Here is a 15,301-nt window from a genome sequence, read left to right on the forward strand (position 1 = left end):
GTCAACGTTTCGAGTCTACATGACCCTTCTTCAGAGCAGACTCTAAACGTTGACTCCTGTTTCTCTCTCCACAGGCGCTGTCGGACCTGCTGAGCTTTTCCAGCATTTTCTGTTTTTATTTCAGGTTTCCCGCATCCGCAGTATTTTGCTCTTATCTGCGTGGCTGCGATTACCACTTGCGGCCAGGAGGGGGCTGCGAGCTCCTGATAGGCGGAGGCGCGGCGAGGCTATTATGACTCACTTCAGGTGCCCCGCCCCCTGACAGCGAGAGCGGCGCGCAGCCTGATCCTGATCTCCGGCGTGTATTCCCACACCGGGAATCTCACTGAATCCAGCACAGCTTCACGCCCGCACCCGGCCGCTCCCTCCAGGTCAGTAATCGGGACCATTGGGTTCTCACTCGGTCCTCAGGGTCGGCTTTCTGACTGGTTGCCTTGATGTGAGGCGGTGCCGGCGTTGCTAGGCCGCCGTTTCAAACATTGCGGGGAGGGGCCGGGTCTGAGTCCGCCCCCACTGCTCGGGTCCGCCCCCCCCATTCCCCGGTGTCCCGCCCCCCCCCGCCCCCCCCATTCCCCGGTGTCCCCCGCCCCCCCCCCATTCCCCGGTGTTCCCCCCCCCCCCCCCATTCCCTGGTTTCTCTCTCTCTCTCTCTCTCTCTCTTCCCCCCCCCGCGCCATACCCCGGTTTCTCCCCCCCGCCATACCCCGGTTTCCTCCCCCCCACCCCCCCCCCACCAATACCCCGGTTTCTCTCCCCCGCCACCTTTGCTTCTTATCCTAGAAGTCATCTCTGTTGTCACATAATTCACCAATGTTGGAATTGGGTATTATGCAACACTTGAAAGTTTATATTCTGCTCCCCCTTTTCTGGCATTGATGCAAGACAGGTTTTATTATTTTAAATATAGTAAACAGAACAACACAAGCAAAAATTGAGGCGAGGCTTCAGCATCACCTGAGAAAGTAGATACTGGAACAATAACATTTTAAATATTGGAATGTACATTACTTCGTTAGTTAGTATACTTTGCAAGGTGGAAAAATTGTTATTGGAAAATTGCCTTGCACCTAATTATAATGAAAATATTTGGTAACGTTATTGATTGTAAAAAGGAATAATGCTTGGTTAACTTTATTTTATTTACCTACACAATGTGTCTGACATTGGCTAAGTGGTAGATGTTGGATAGCTGGGAACACTGGTTAGCTTGACAGTCAGATCGGGGAAGTGTTTCTCCATTCTTTTGCATTTGGTTTCATGTTTGATGATTGGTGGTAATATCTGGGAGATGCATTGATTTATTAGATAGTATGCCAGGTCAACCTTATCTACTGGAATGGCTGAAAGAAGCTCATACTGATTTTCAGTTTACTTGAACAAATCATTATGGTCTCTTCAGCTAATTAAAACAAACTTGCATTTATAAAGCATCTTTCATGACCTCAGGATGTACCAACAACATATTTATATAGCACCGTTAGCATAATGAAATGTCCCAAGGTGTTTCACAGGAGCATTATAAAACAAAGAATATCACTGAGCCACGTATGGAGATATTGGATCAGATGACCAAAAGTTTGGTCAAAGAAGTAGGCTTTAAGAAGTGTCTTAAAGGAGGAAAGCAAGGGAAAGAGGTGTAGGGGAGGGATTTCCAGAACTTGGGGCCTAGGCCACTGAAGGCATAGCCACCAACGGTGGAGCGATTTAAAATTGGGGATGCACAAGAGGCAGGAATTGGAGGAGTGAAGATATCTCAACGAGGGCTGAGGGTTTGGAGGAGATTACAGAGGTTGGGAGGAACAAGGCCATGGAGGAGTTTGAATACAAGGATGAGAATTTTAAAATCAAGCTGGAGCTAATGTAGGTCAGTGAGCACGGGGATGTTAGGGGAATGCGACTTGGTGTGAGTTAAGACATGGTCAGCAGAGTTTTGGATGACCTCAAGTTTATGGAGAGTAGAATTTGGGAGAACAGCCAAGAATGTGTTGGAATAGTCGTGTCTGGAGCTAACAAAGGCGTGGGTAAGGGTTTCAGCAGAAGATGAGCCGAGACTGGTGAAGTCGGGCGATTGTTATAAGAGGTGGAAATAGGTGGTCTTAGAGATGGCACGAATATGAAACCAGAACTCATCTCAGCATCAAATGTACCAACCAAGTCTGTGAACAGACTGGCTTAATCTTAAGGCAGTTGACAGGGAGAGGGATGGAGTTGGGAAACCAAGTTTGGGGCAGAAACCGAAAATGTCTTCAGGCTTCCCAATATTTAATTTGGGGAAATTTCTGCTCATCCAAAACTTTATGCTGGATAAGCAGTCTGATAATTTAGCAAGAGTAAAATTAAAGAGATGTAGTGGTGAGATAGAACTGGGTGTCAACAGCGTACTTCTGAAAATGCTGTTCCTTTGGATGATGTTGCCAAACAGCAGCATGTAGATGAAGAATAGGTGCTCAAGGATAGGGGGACACCAGAGATAACAGTGCAGGACCAGGAAGAGATGCCATTGCAAGTGGTTCTCTGGCTCTGATTAGATAAGAATGGAACCACATAAGAGCAGTCCTACCTAGCTGGTAGTCAGTGGAAAGGCGTTGGAGGAGGATGGCGTGGTCAACCATGTCAAAAGCAGGAGACAGGTCAAGAAGGCCAAGGAAGGAAAGTTTACCTTTGTCACAATCAAGTAGGATGTAATTTTGGATTTTTGTAAGAGCTGTTTTGGTACTGTGGCAGGAGTAGAATGCTGATTGGAGGGATTCAAACATGGAGTTCCAGGAAATACATTTAAATATACACAAGTCTTTTTACCTGTCTTTTGCAAGTGTACATTTGGTATGTTCCATTAAAATTAGTGCAGGTAGCTAAAACGGTGTTGCCATAGTCATCTATTTGCTAGTCAGCAATTCTATAGGTTAACATTGACTTAACTAAACCTGATGAGCCTCTATGGGGAAAACTAGTTTTTAGCTCCCACAGGACACATACAAAGTAACACTGAATCTCCCAAGAGCACAGGCAGACTCCATTCAAGATCTATTTGAATATATATTGCCTCACTGTTTTGGGGCACAATAACTGGAAAGTTAATTCAAATTTTACCATAGAAAATCAGAATGTTGGTGTGTGCACATGGGGTTTAATGCCTTTGTAGTTTTTGCAATCTTGAACTTCTCCCTTTCCTTTGAATATTGGCACCAAGATGCTTTGCCTTCATGCCCTTGGGATTTTCTCTCTCATCATAACACAATTAAGTAGCTTGTTCAGGACCTGGACCCCATATTCACCTAGGTAGGTCCATACTTCCGTTGGTATCTCACCCGGTTTCATTGCTTTGGCATTTTTCAATCCTTTCAGTGCTGTTGTAACTTCTTCAAGATTGATGCTAGTTATCATTCCTTGATTTGCAGCTACCTCTTCTGTCGTTTTCTTCATTCACAAACTAGTTAAAGTATTGGTTCCCCCTCTCTTTGATTTTCCCCCTTTTTCACTAAGGTTATGTGACCTGCATCCTTGATTGTATGCACATTTCCTACATCTCTTGTTAATCTGTTTCATCTCCTTCGGGCATCATGTTTTGCAACGTCAGTGGTCATGGCTCTCCAATTTTTGTGGTCTTTAATAAAAGCCAGCATCTTGGTGTTCTCAAATCTTGTACCTGCTCTGCTTCTTAAGCTGTCAATGTATTTCCTCATTTGTCTCCCTCTTGCCCTGCTGCCTGCAATTTTACCAGTCACTACCAGATGTCCTAGTTTCTATCTCCTAACTATGTGCCTAAGGAATTGTAGTTGTCTCTTGGTGCTCATTTGTAAAAGTTCCTCTTGTGTGCCAGAAAGAGTAAGAAGCAGTGTGAGGGAGAGTGAGTGAGTGTTTCAAAGCCAAAATTGTATTGCACCAAGGATTGGCCTCTTCCTGATCGTTATGGATGTTCTGACTGAGCAAGTGAGACAGGAGAAGTCACAGTCAGTAATGTTTGCAGATGACATTGAGTGGTGTACGGATGATGAGAACATGACTGAGTATCTGGAGAAAATCACTAGAAGACAGCAGTATGAAGATTAGGAGACCAAAGACCCACAAATGAACTGTCAGTTTGAGTTGAGGAAAGAGGATCAGATTGAAGGTGTAAAGATTATGGGTGAAGTCTTGGAGAAAGTGAGTGGATTCATGTGCCTGGGGTCAGTGGCAGCAGAAAATGGAAGTATGGGAATGGAATTAAGCAGCATTAGCTCTGGTTGGAGTAATTGGAAGGAGTGCAGTGGAGTGTCATGTGGTAGAAAAGTATCGATGAACCTGAAAGGAAGAATATACAAGACAGTTGTGAAACTGGCCTTGTTATATTGTGCAGAAATGTGGGGAAAGAAGAGAGGATCAAGGACTGAACATTGAGATGTGGATGCTGAGAAGGATGTGTGAAGTGACAAGAAAGGGCAAGATCAGGAATCAGTACATCAGGGAGTCATTGAAGATTGTGGAAGCATCAAAAAAAGTAGCCAAAAAGAGATTGAAATAGTGTGGTCATCTGTTGTGTTGAGAGGGAAGAAATGTGGTGAAATGAGTGATGGACATGGAACTGCCAGGAAGAAGAGGAGGAAGGCTTAAGACCAGATGGAAAGATGTGGTGGTGAGAGGCTTAAGTGCAGTGGGATTGAAAGAAGAATAGGTGACTGACTGGGGGAGAGGGAGAAGGATGGTCAACCAGCATTGTGGCGACCTCGAGTAAAATGGGAGAAGCCAAAAGTAGAAGTGCGAGCATATCCATACGCACACACAGGCCAGAATCTGACGCACCCCTTTAGGGCAGGATGGCAGGCAGGGCAGGAGCATAAATTTGGGTCCCATGCCAGGAACGCCGTGCCTGTTGCCTACCCGCCCATCCCGTGAATATTTTACTAGCAACGGAGTGCAGTTGGGTGGCCTGCTAGCCCAGGTGGGAGAGGAGCATAAAATTGGGCACCATGTCAGGGCACCTGTTGCCTACCCCATGGTATTTTATTAGCAGCAGTGGAGGTGTCGGGCAGCCCACTTACCCATGGGCCGATTGAGCAAATGTTCTCATGTTGTTTCTAGTGATTACACAGTTGATGTATATGCACAGAATTGGAAAATCCAAGAACATTGTGCATTGTTTCTTCCTTTTTGTATTAATTCCTGGGATGTGGGTGTCTCTAGGCCAGCATTTATTGCCCATCCCTAATTGCCCTTGAGAAGATGGTGAGCTGCCTTCTTGACCTGCTGCAGTCCATGTGGTGTAGGTACACCCACAGTGCTGTGAGGCAGGATTTTGACTCGGTGACATTGAAGGAATGGTGATATATTTCCAAGTCAGGATGGTGAGTGGCTTGGAGGGGAACTTCCAGGTGGTGGTGTTCTCATATGTCTACTACCCTCATCTTTGTGGTTGTAGGTTTGGAAGCTGCTGTCTAAGGAGGCCTGGTGGGTTCCTGCAGTGCATCTTGTAATTGGTACACACTGATGCCAATGTGTGTCGGTGGTGGAGGGAGTGAATATTTGTGCATGGGGTGCCAATCAAACGGGCTGTTTTGTCCTGGATAGTTTTAAGTTTCTTGAGTGTTGGAGCTACACTCATCTAGGCAGGTGTAGAGTATTCCATCACACTCCTGACTTGTGCCTTGTAGATGGTGGACAGGCTTTGGGGAGTCAGGAGGTGAGTTAATCGCCAAAGGATTCCTAGCCTCTAGCCTGCTCTTGTAGCCAAAGTATTTATATGGCTAGTCCAGTTCAGTTTCAGGTCAATGGTAGCCTCCATGATGTTGATAGTGGGGGATTCAGTGATGGTAATGCCATTGAATATCAAGGGGCAATGGTTAGATTCTCTCTTGTTGGATGGTCATTGCCTGGCACTTGTGTGCTGTGAATGTTCCTTGCCACTTGTCAGCCCAAGCATGGAAATTGTCCAGGTCTTGCTGCATTTGGACATGGACTGTTCAGTATCTGAGTCATCGTGAATGATGCTGAACATTGTGCAATCATCAGTTTTGACTACATCACTTCTGCACAGAATCACTTCTGACCTTACGATGGAAGGAAGGTCATTGATGAAGCAGCTGAAGTTGGTTGGGCCTAGGACACTATCTGAGGAACTCTTGCAGTGTTGTCCTGGAACTGAGATGATTGACCTCCAACAACCACAACCATCTTCCTTTGTGATAGGTATGACTCCGACCAGTGGAGAGTTTTCCCACTGATTCTGATTGACCCCAGTTTTGTTTGGGCTCCTTGATGCCACACTCGGTCAAATGCTGCCTTGGGCAGTCACTCTCACCTTTGGAGTTTCTGGGTCACAAATGTTACTGTGTTCTTTTTTGCCCAAGTTTTATATGGATAATTGCTATATAAACCACTGAACTTGCTTTTCTAAGGATGAGACTGTGTTTATCTTTCCTTTGTTCCATAAAACAAAGAACTTATCTGTTTGCTACGGTGGAAATTGAAGGTCCGGTGGTATGAGTTGAAGTGTGGTGTCCAGCCTAATGTTTCTTTTCCAACATGATTGCAGACTGGCTATTCACCTGATTGTTAGTGGGATTTTGTGCAAGAATTAGCTGCTGTGTGTGTCATCATATGAATCTTATAGGCTTACTGAGCAATAGGAGGCCATTCATCCCATTGTGACTGTGCTCAGTCTTTGCAAGAGCAACCCAAACTAACCTTATTATCCTGCTCTCACCCCATTGCCATTTCTGTTTCAAATGATTTATCTAATTTCCCCCTAAAGGATGCTCTGATTTCTGCCTTAACCACCCACCTTTACAAAGCATCCCAATCTCCAACAATCCTTTATTTGTTGTTTGGTAGTACAGAACTTGAGTATTGCTGATAAAAGAGATGTATTGAACCTTTTCATCTTGCACTCATCAGGACACTTTGCAAGAATACCAATATAAAGGGAAGAAAATAATTTGTACTGTTTGTGAAGAAAGTGCTGATTGGTTGGCAAGTGGACTCTGGAGAATGCACCAGTGATGGTGACTGATCATTAACTGCCAAGCATTATTTGAAATTTAAACCAGGCAGCTTTACCCTGATTGGTCACGGCAGTGCCCTGAGGAATGAGTCAGTGAATGTCTGTCACTTATTTTGTTCAGCTGAAACGGGAGCAATGTATGTACATGCTCCTTCTATATTAATATATGTAGCTTCCAGTACACGCAAATGCACCACATTGCGGGCCTGACCGACAATCTTTAACTAGTTGCCGACATAATTCCTAGCACGCTGAGGATTATTTAGCAAATGTTGTCCAATCGCGGAATCACATCTAATGTTGGACACTGTTTTGAGTTTTGGTACGCTCTGTACCTTCCCCATTGTGAACAGCAGCTGAGACATGCTGTTTGATATGATTCGCCTCGATGTCTCTTACGTTGCTGGGAAAAAAACTCAGAACTCTAGTTCTAAGTTTCCCAGTGATATTTTAAAATTGATAGCCTCTCATCATTGAGTATCCAACTACAGGAAATAGCCTTACGTAACTAATTCTGATACTTGCCTTGATTTAAAGTTGCAGTTTGGGAACTATAGTTCCTGGTGGGCCTCGGGACTTCTGACCATGCGCCGGCTGGAGAATGGCCGCACATGTGCAGTTCATTTATTTGCATTCAATAGGCTGGGAATCGGCCCTGTGCACATGCACAGAAGAAGAGGAAGAAGTGAAATGGTGCAAAAAAAGACAGATCATGTGACCTAGAACTGGCATGCCATTGCAGACAAGGTGTCTTGGGGAGGGGGACAGGGAGAAGTTCCCAAATCAAGAAAAAGGCCCCAAACCAGGGAGTGGGACAAAGCGGTCCCAGAAGGCTGTCCCAGACAGGGATCAGAGATAGACCCCACTGAGTCAAGATAAACATTAGAAGCAGAGAAATAAGCTCTGAATTAAAGAAAGAGTTGTGACAGGAAGCAACATAACTGCTTTTTTTCTTTCTCTCCCTTCCCAACCCCACCCTGGCCCCCTTTATTTTGTTCTACATATTATGAGGTGTTTTCATCATAAGTTTCTGGTTTTGATGGAGGCTGTAGGTCTGAAAAATTAAACTGACAGACTTGTGTATTTTTTTTTTACTTATGCAAGCCTCTGGAATTACTGTTTCCTTTAAAAAGATGAGACAGAAGTAGGCCTGATTGACGTAAGGTCTGGTAAGGGGAGAGAGAATTGTCTTTAACATCTGAAATAAGATCCTTAATTAGTGTCATAATTAACAGTGATCTAAATTAAGCCAGCACATTTAACTAACAAGGACAGTGAAGGAGTTACTTAGTTGTTGAAGCCCTAAATGTTCAATTGGCAGCATATTTTCAATTGTTTTCCCTGTGCAAGAAAGTTTATGCAAATTTTTCACAAAAACCTTCCTTGTCTTTGTATAAAGGTGGATCAAATTTTTAGTTTCTTGTAGAGTGCTGACTAGTGGCATTTGCCTGTCAGTATCCCTTTTATCCGAATGCTTCTGTGACCATGTGTTAATAATACAAATGTATAAATTTATTATGTTTTGGGAATGTCTGCTTAAGATAAAATAGAATATTGAAAAGGACCATGTAACCAGCTTTGATTCTGCTTGATAACAAGCCCGGATGGCTTGGTTGCTATAGGAACAGTGAGGTCAAGATTGATTTACAGAGAAGATGGTGGGTGAGAGTTATTCACACCTGCAAATAATGACTAGAACAGCTGCGGTGACAGTGGAAAAACAGTTAGTTTCCAAATCACAGGTAAGTGTTAAGAATGTCAAGTTATGTAAACGGTTATACTCTAAGCACTCTATTTAATTTCAAGATGGAATGGAGTTTGTGGTGCAAAAGTTAGCAAATTATCTCACCTACCTGGATAGAAGGCCCATGTCATTCATGGGCTTTGGGAAGGGAGAAATCTATTGGAAACCATTGTAGTATCGGGTTTCAGATTTTCCTAAAAGATCCCTGAACCTCACGGACACGGTGAGCCTGTAAGAATCTGAGAGAGAGAGTCAGAGGGTTAGAGGGACTGACTGATTTGATTCCTTTGTTCTTTCTTTCATTCTTTCACTAAGAAGAATACATCTGGGAGCTTCTGCACCAGTCGCAGAGATCATGAGGGTTTAAATGAGGCTGTAACATTCACCTAGCTGTGGCTAGAGGGAATAGTCTCGAATTCATCCCTCATTGTGGAAAGTCAGTTCTCAGATTAGAAAGAAAGGAGGCAAGCCCTAGGAGCTAAGAATCACCTTGGACTGTTTTTTCAGAGATGAACTGTCTACTTGGGGGACAGAGTAAAGTATAGCGATGGAGGGGGATTTTCGGTGGATTCAAAAGTTAATGGGAAATTTTCTGTAGCTCAGATTATAAGTTGCTTACTGAAATAGTGTTTAGTTAATGTTTTTTGTTACAGTATAAGTCTTAAAGCTTGAAATTTTGTTGTATGATCCTTTCAGTTGGTCACTAACAGTTCGAATTTCTTTTTAAAAAGAAATATCAGTCTTTACGGGGATTGTAACATAATAGTAAGCCTGCTATTAAAATCTTACTTTGCCAAAGGTTGTTAGCTCTGAGTTGATGCTTTGTAATTATCTTATTTTGCAAGAGGATCTAGGGCTTCTTGAAGGTCAATTAGCAAGCTGATGTAGGATTACTCCAATCCCTCTCCATGCTGTCACAGGTTGTTTCTAAAACACTTTTTAAATACAGCATTCTCAGATCAATGGAAGTTATTTTAGTAGAAAGGTTAATGCTTTTCAACATATATGGGCTTTATCATAAATCTGCTTGGAGGTTCAAAATTTAAGGAGCCAGGGGCATCTTTTTGTAATTTTCTTTGCCTCATAGCTATTTTTATACCATTACTGTCCTTTATTGCTTTTCAGTTAGTGAACACATTTGTATTATTGCAAGACAGTGATGTCTGTGGGCATCATTACTCATAAATTAAAAAAATCCCAGCACAGACTGTGAATAATTTTTTCAAATGTTAACTGCATTGAAATTTGGCCAATTGTCCTATCAAAAATGTGCTAGTGATTTTTCTGCTCAAGTATGGTAGAAATGATGGAAAAGGGCAGATAGATTCACTCATGTTGTCAGTTATCAGAAGTTATAGTTAAACGCCATTATCTGGAATGAATTTTAACTGCCAGTGTGTTTCCTGTGCGGAAAATGCTCAAGCTTTCTGCCCTTATCATGGAGGCCTTGCAGTTTTACTTATAAGCCTGTTAATACACTGCCGAACCAATCACGTTAGAATGGGTGGGAATTGGGCAAGAAGTGGCTGTCAGCATTTTTATGTAGAAATCAAGATTGTGGTCTCATGCAGTTTTACTGACTATTTTATCAGTTATGAATACCTATCCTCTAATGCATATACTGTCCTGCTGAAAGGGTAAGCAGATGGACTACAGCAAGGTCTCTGTTATTTCAAAAGCAAAATACTGTGGATGCTGGAAACCTGGAATAAAAACTGGGAATACCCAGCAGATCTGACATCCGTGGAGAGAGAAGCAAGGTCAATGTTGGAAGTGGATGACCTTTCATCAAAACTAGGATACATTAGAGTATTACGATCCCATAGAGATTGATAACTTTTAAAAAGAGAAATTACCTATTGACTAACTGAAAGGATCACACAACAAGATTTCATTTTTTAAGACTTTTACTGTAACAAATAAACTAAAATCAACACAGACTAAACATTACTTAGTAGGCAACTAACATGCTAAACTCCAGAAAAGGTATTCCTTATTAACTTCTTAACATAACCGAAATCCCTATACCATGTCTATTCATTATACCACATTCTCAGCAGAGATGTAGTCTTGTATTTAAAAGTCTCAAGCTCTTGAGCTGGATCTCTTCTCCCTGCCCCATATGGTGAAAATTCCACTGTCCATTTAAACAAAGTCCCTTTCAATCTATCTTCTGAGCATAATCAAATAGACTTCCAGTAGAAAGGTACCCTTTAGTGATTCTGTGGTTTTTAACTCTCCAGACTTTGTTTCCTCAGTGGGGCTTCTTTCACTACCGGCACTTAGATGGTGATTGACCCAAAAGCAGTCCTTTTCTTCCACCTGCCATAGTAGCAATTCCTTTTAGCCTTCTCCCCCAAATCTTTTTCTCTGACTGGCCCTGAGAGTCTGGGCAGCAGTAGGCCAGCTGCCTCCTCCTTTGTGTTCAGGTATTAAAACTTGCACCGAATTTTGAATAAGTTTCAATTTGAGTTTGAGTGCATAGCCAGCAGGTCACATGGGATTGTCTCTGGGCAGATCCCATTTGAAGTCTCATCCCCTTCTCCAAACTACTCCACTTTGCCTTGAATTATAGGAGACAGTTTAAAACATACCATCTTGTAAGGTCCAGCATTCGTAACAAAAAATATAGAATCAGAATCACAGTGCAGAAGAGGCCCTTCGGCCCATCGAGTCTGCACCGACATGTGGGAAACACCTGACCTACCTACCTAAATCCCTTTTACCAGCACTTGGCCCATAGCCTTGAATGTTATGACGTGCCAAGTGCTCATCCAGGTACTTTTTAAAGTATGTGAGGCAATCCGCCTCCACCACCCTCCCAGGCAGTGCATTCCAGACCGTCACCACCGTCTGGGTAAAAATGTTTTTCCTCCTGCCCCTCACCTTGAACTTATGTCCCCTCGTGACTGACCCTTCAACTAAGGGGAACAGCTGCTCCCTATCCACCTTGTCCATGCCCCTCATAATCTTGTACAAATTGATCAGGTCGCCTCTCAGTCTTCTCTGCTCCAACGAAAACAACCCAAGTCTATTCAACCTCTCTTCATAACTTAAATGTTTCATTCCAAGCAACATCCTGGTGAATCTCCTCTGCACCCCCTCCAGTGCAATCACATCCTTCCTATAATGTGGCGACCAGAACTGCGCACACTAGTCCAGCTGTGACCTCACCAAGGTTCTATACAACTCCAACATGACCTCCCTACTTTTGTAATCTATGCCTCGATTGATAAAGGCAAGTGTCCCAAATGCCTTTCTCACCACCCCACTAACATGCCCCTCTGCCTCCAGAGATCTATGGACACACATGCCAAGGTCCCTTTGTTCCTCAGAACTTCCTAGTGCCATGCCGTTCATTGAATACTTCCTTGTCAAATTACTCCTTCCAAAGTGTATCACCTCACACTTTTAAGGGTTAAATTCCATCTGCCACTTATCTGTCCATTTGACCATCCCGTCTATATCTTTCTGTAGTCCAAGACACTCAACCTCACTGTTAACCACCCGGCCAATCTTTGTGTCATTCGCAAACTTACTAATCCTACCCCCCACATAGTCATCTATATCGTTTATATAAATGACAAATAATAGGGGACCGAGCACAGATCCCTGTGGTACGCCACTGGACACTGGCTTCCGGTCACTAAAGCATCCTCTGTCATCACCCTCTGTCTCCTACAAGTAAGCCAATTTTGAATCCACCTTATCAAATTACCCTGTATCCCTGTGCATTTGCCTTCTTTGTAAGTCTCCTATGTGGGACCTTGTCAAAGGCTTTGCTGAAATCCATATAAACTACACCAACTGCACTACCCTCATCTATATACCTGGTCACCTCCTCAAAAAATTCAATCAAATTTCTTTGGCATGACCTCCCTCTGACAAAGCCATGCTGACTATTTCTGATCAAACCTTGCCTCCCCAAGTGGAGATAGATACTCTCCTTCAGAACTTTCTCCAATAGTTTCCCTACCACTAGACGTGAGACTCACTGGCCTGTAGTTCCCTGGCTTATCTCTACAACCCTTCTTAAATTGTGAAACCACGTTAGCTGTTCTCCAGTCCTCTGGCACCTCCCCCGTGGCCAGAGAGGAATTAAAAATTTGGGTCAGAGCCCCTGCGATCTCCTCCCTTACCTCCCTCAGCAGTCTGGGACACAAATCATCTGGACCTGGAGATTTGTCCACTTTTAAGCCTGCCAACACTGCCAATACCTTGTCACTCCTTATATCAATTTGCTTAAGAACCTCGCAGTCTCTCTCCCTGAGTTCAATACCTTCATCCTCATTCTCTTGGGTGAAGACGGATGTGAAATATTCACTCAACACTCTAGCGATGTCCCCTGGCTCCACCCATAGATGGCCCCTAATGGGCCCTACTCTTTTCCTGGTTATCCTCTTCCCATTGATATACTTATAGAATATCTTGGGATTTTCCCTACTTTTACAAGCCAGGGCTTTCTCATATCCCCTCTTTGCTCTCCCTAATTGCTTTCTTAAGCTCCACCCTGCACTTTCTGTACTCCACTAATGTCTCTGCTGATTTGCTTCCCTTGTACCTGCTAAAAGCCTCTCTTTTCCTTCTCATTGTAACCTGAATATCTCTGGTCATCCATGGTTCTTTGGGCTTGTTACTCCTTCCTATCACCCTAGAGGGAACATGTTGAGCCTGTACCCTCCCCATTTCCTTTTTGAACACCCCCCCACTGCTCCTCTGTAGATTTCCCCACAAGTAGCTGTTCCCAGTCTACCTGCCGTATTTTACTAAAATCCACTCTCCCCCCCAATCCAAAATATTTTATTGCAACTTGTCTATTTCTTTGTCCATAACAAACTTAAATTGTACTATGTTGTGGTCACTATCACTAAAATGCTCCCCTACCACCACCTCAGCCACCTGTCCGGCTTCATTCCCCAGAATTAGGTCCAGCGCTGCACCGTCCTTTGTTGGACCTTCTACATATTGACCTAAAAAGTTCTCCTGTACACATTTCAAGAAATCCACTCCATCCAAGCCCTTAAAACTATGTCTATCCCAATTAATATTGGGAAAGTTGAAATCACCTAATATAATTACCCTATTGTTATTGTTTTTACACACCTCCACAAATTGTGCACATATTTCCTCCTCAATTTCCTGCTGACTATCTGGGGGTCTATAATAAACACCTAACAATGTGGCTGCCCCTTTTTTATCCCTAAGCTCTACCCACAAAGCTTAATTCGATGCCCCCTCCAAGATATCATCTCTCCTTGCTGCAGTAATGGACTCCTTAACTAATAATGCAACAACACCTCTTTTACCCCATCCCCTGTCTCGCCTGAAGATTCTATATCCCTGAATGTTGAGCTGCCAATCCTGTCCCTCCCTCAACCACGTCTCAGTGATGGCTACTATATCACAATTCCACGTGTCAATCCTCACCCTTAACTCATCCGTTTTACCTGTAATATTCCTGGCATTAAAGTAGAGGCCTAACTCCCTTGAAACTTAACGCAGCTGAATACCTCTGACTTGATTGTTTTACTGTATTATGATGCGTCCCTATTCTGATATTCTGTGTCCTCTCCCCCTGCTGAATTAGTTTATACTCCTCTCAACAGCACTAGCAAACCCGCCTGCAAGGATGTTAGTCCCGCTCTGGTTCAGATGTAGACCATCCCGCTTGTACAGGTTCTACCTTCCCCAGAAACGATCCCAGTGATCCAGGAATCTAAAACCCTCCCTCCTGCACCAACTCTTAAGCCACGTATTCATCTGTGCTATTCTCCTATTTCTGAGCTCGCCAGCACGTGGCACTGGGAGTAATCCAGAGATTACAACCCGAGAGGTCTTGCTTTTTAGTCTACTGCCCAACTCCTTGAATTCTTGATACAAGACCTCATCCCTCTTTCTACCTATGTCATTGGTACCAACATGTACCATGACCTCTGCCTTATCGCTGCCCCCCCCCTCCCCCTTTCAGGAAGTCCTGCAGCCGTTCAGTGACATCCCGGACCCTGGCACCAGGGAGGCAACATACCATCCTGGAGTCACGTTGACGGCCACAGTAGCGCCTATCTGCTCCCCTGACTATAAAATCCCCTATCACTATTGCTCTTCCTCCCTTCCTCCCCTCCTGTACAAACAGGCTGCTTATGGTGCCAGAAGCTTGGCTCTGTCTGCAGTCCCTGGAGGAACCATCAGCTTCCAAAGTGGAATACCGATTTGCAAGCGGGACCCCAGGGAACTCCTGAACTACCTGCCTGTTTCTCTTGGACTGCCTAGTGGTCACCCATTCCCATCCTTCCTCAAGTCCCTTCATCTGCGGTGTGGCCACCTCTCTAAACGTGCTATCCACGATGCTCTCAGACTCGCAGATGTTCCACAATGTCCCCAGCCGCCGTTCCAGCTCTGAAACCCGAGCTTCCAGGAGCTGCAGCTGGACACACTTCCTGCGCACATGCTGGTCCCGGGCACTGGAAATGTCCCTGGCTTCCCACATGGAGCACAGGTAGCACATCACGGCTTTGAGTGCTCCTGCCATGACTTATCCCTTTTAAATTAAACCTTTTAAATCAATTACTCTAGGGCCCTTC

The 15,301-nt window shown here is 44.0% G+C and overlaps 1 protein-coding gene across 5 annotated transcripts in view; it reads left to right on the plus strand.

The window, feature by feature from the left end:
• The first annotated feature begins 234 nt into the window (after positions 1-234).
• The window catches only part of ahi1 (Abelson helper integration site 1), a 301,212-nt gene continuing 286,145 nt past the window's right edge, over positions 235-15,301 (plus strand). For all 5 annotated transcript variants that reach the window (XR_013576639.1, XM_078542364.1, XM_078542368.1 and 2 more), the window contains exon 1: positions 235-371. The gene's annotated coding sequence lies outside the window, so the exon portion shown is untranslated. The remainder of the gene's footprint in view (positions 372-15,301) is intronic.

This window comes from Cetorhinus maximus, chromosome 5 (assembly GCF_964194155.1).
Source record: "Cetorhinus maximus chromosome 5, sCetMax3.hap1.1, whole genome shotgun sequence".
Lineage (NCBI taxonomy): Eukaryota > Metazoa > Chordata > Chondrichthyes > Lamniformes > Cetorhinidae > Cetorhinus > Cetorhinus maximus.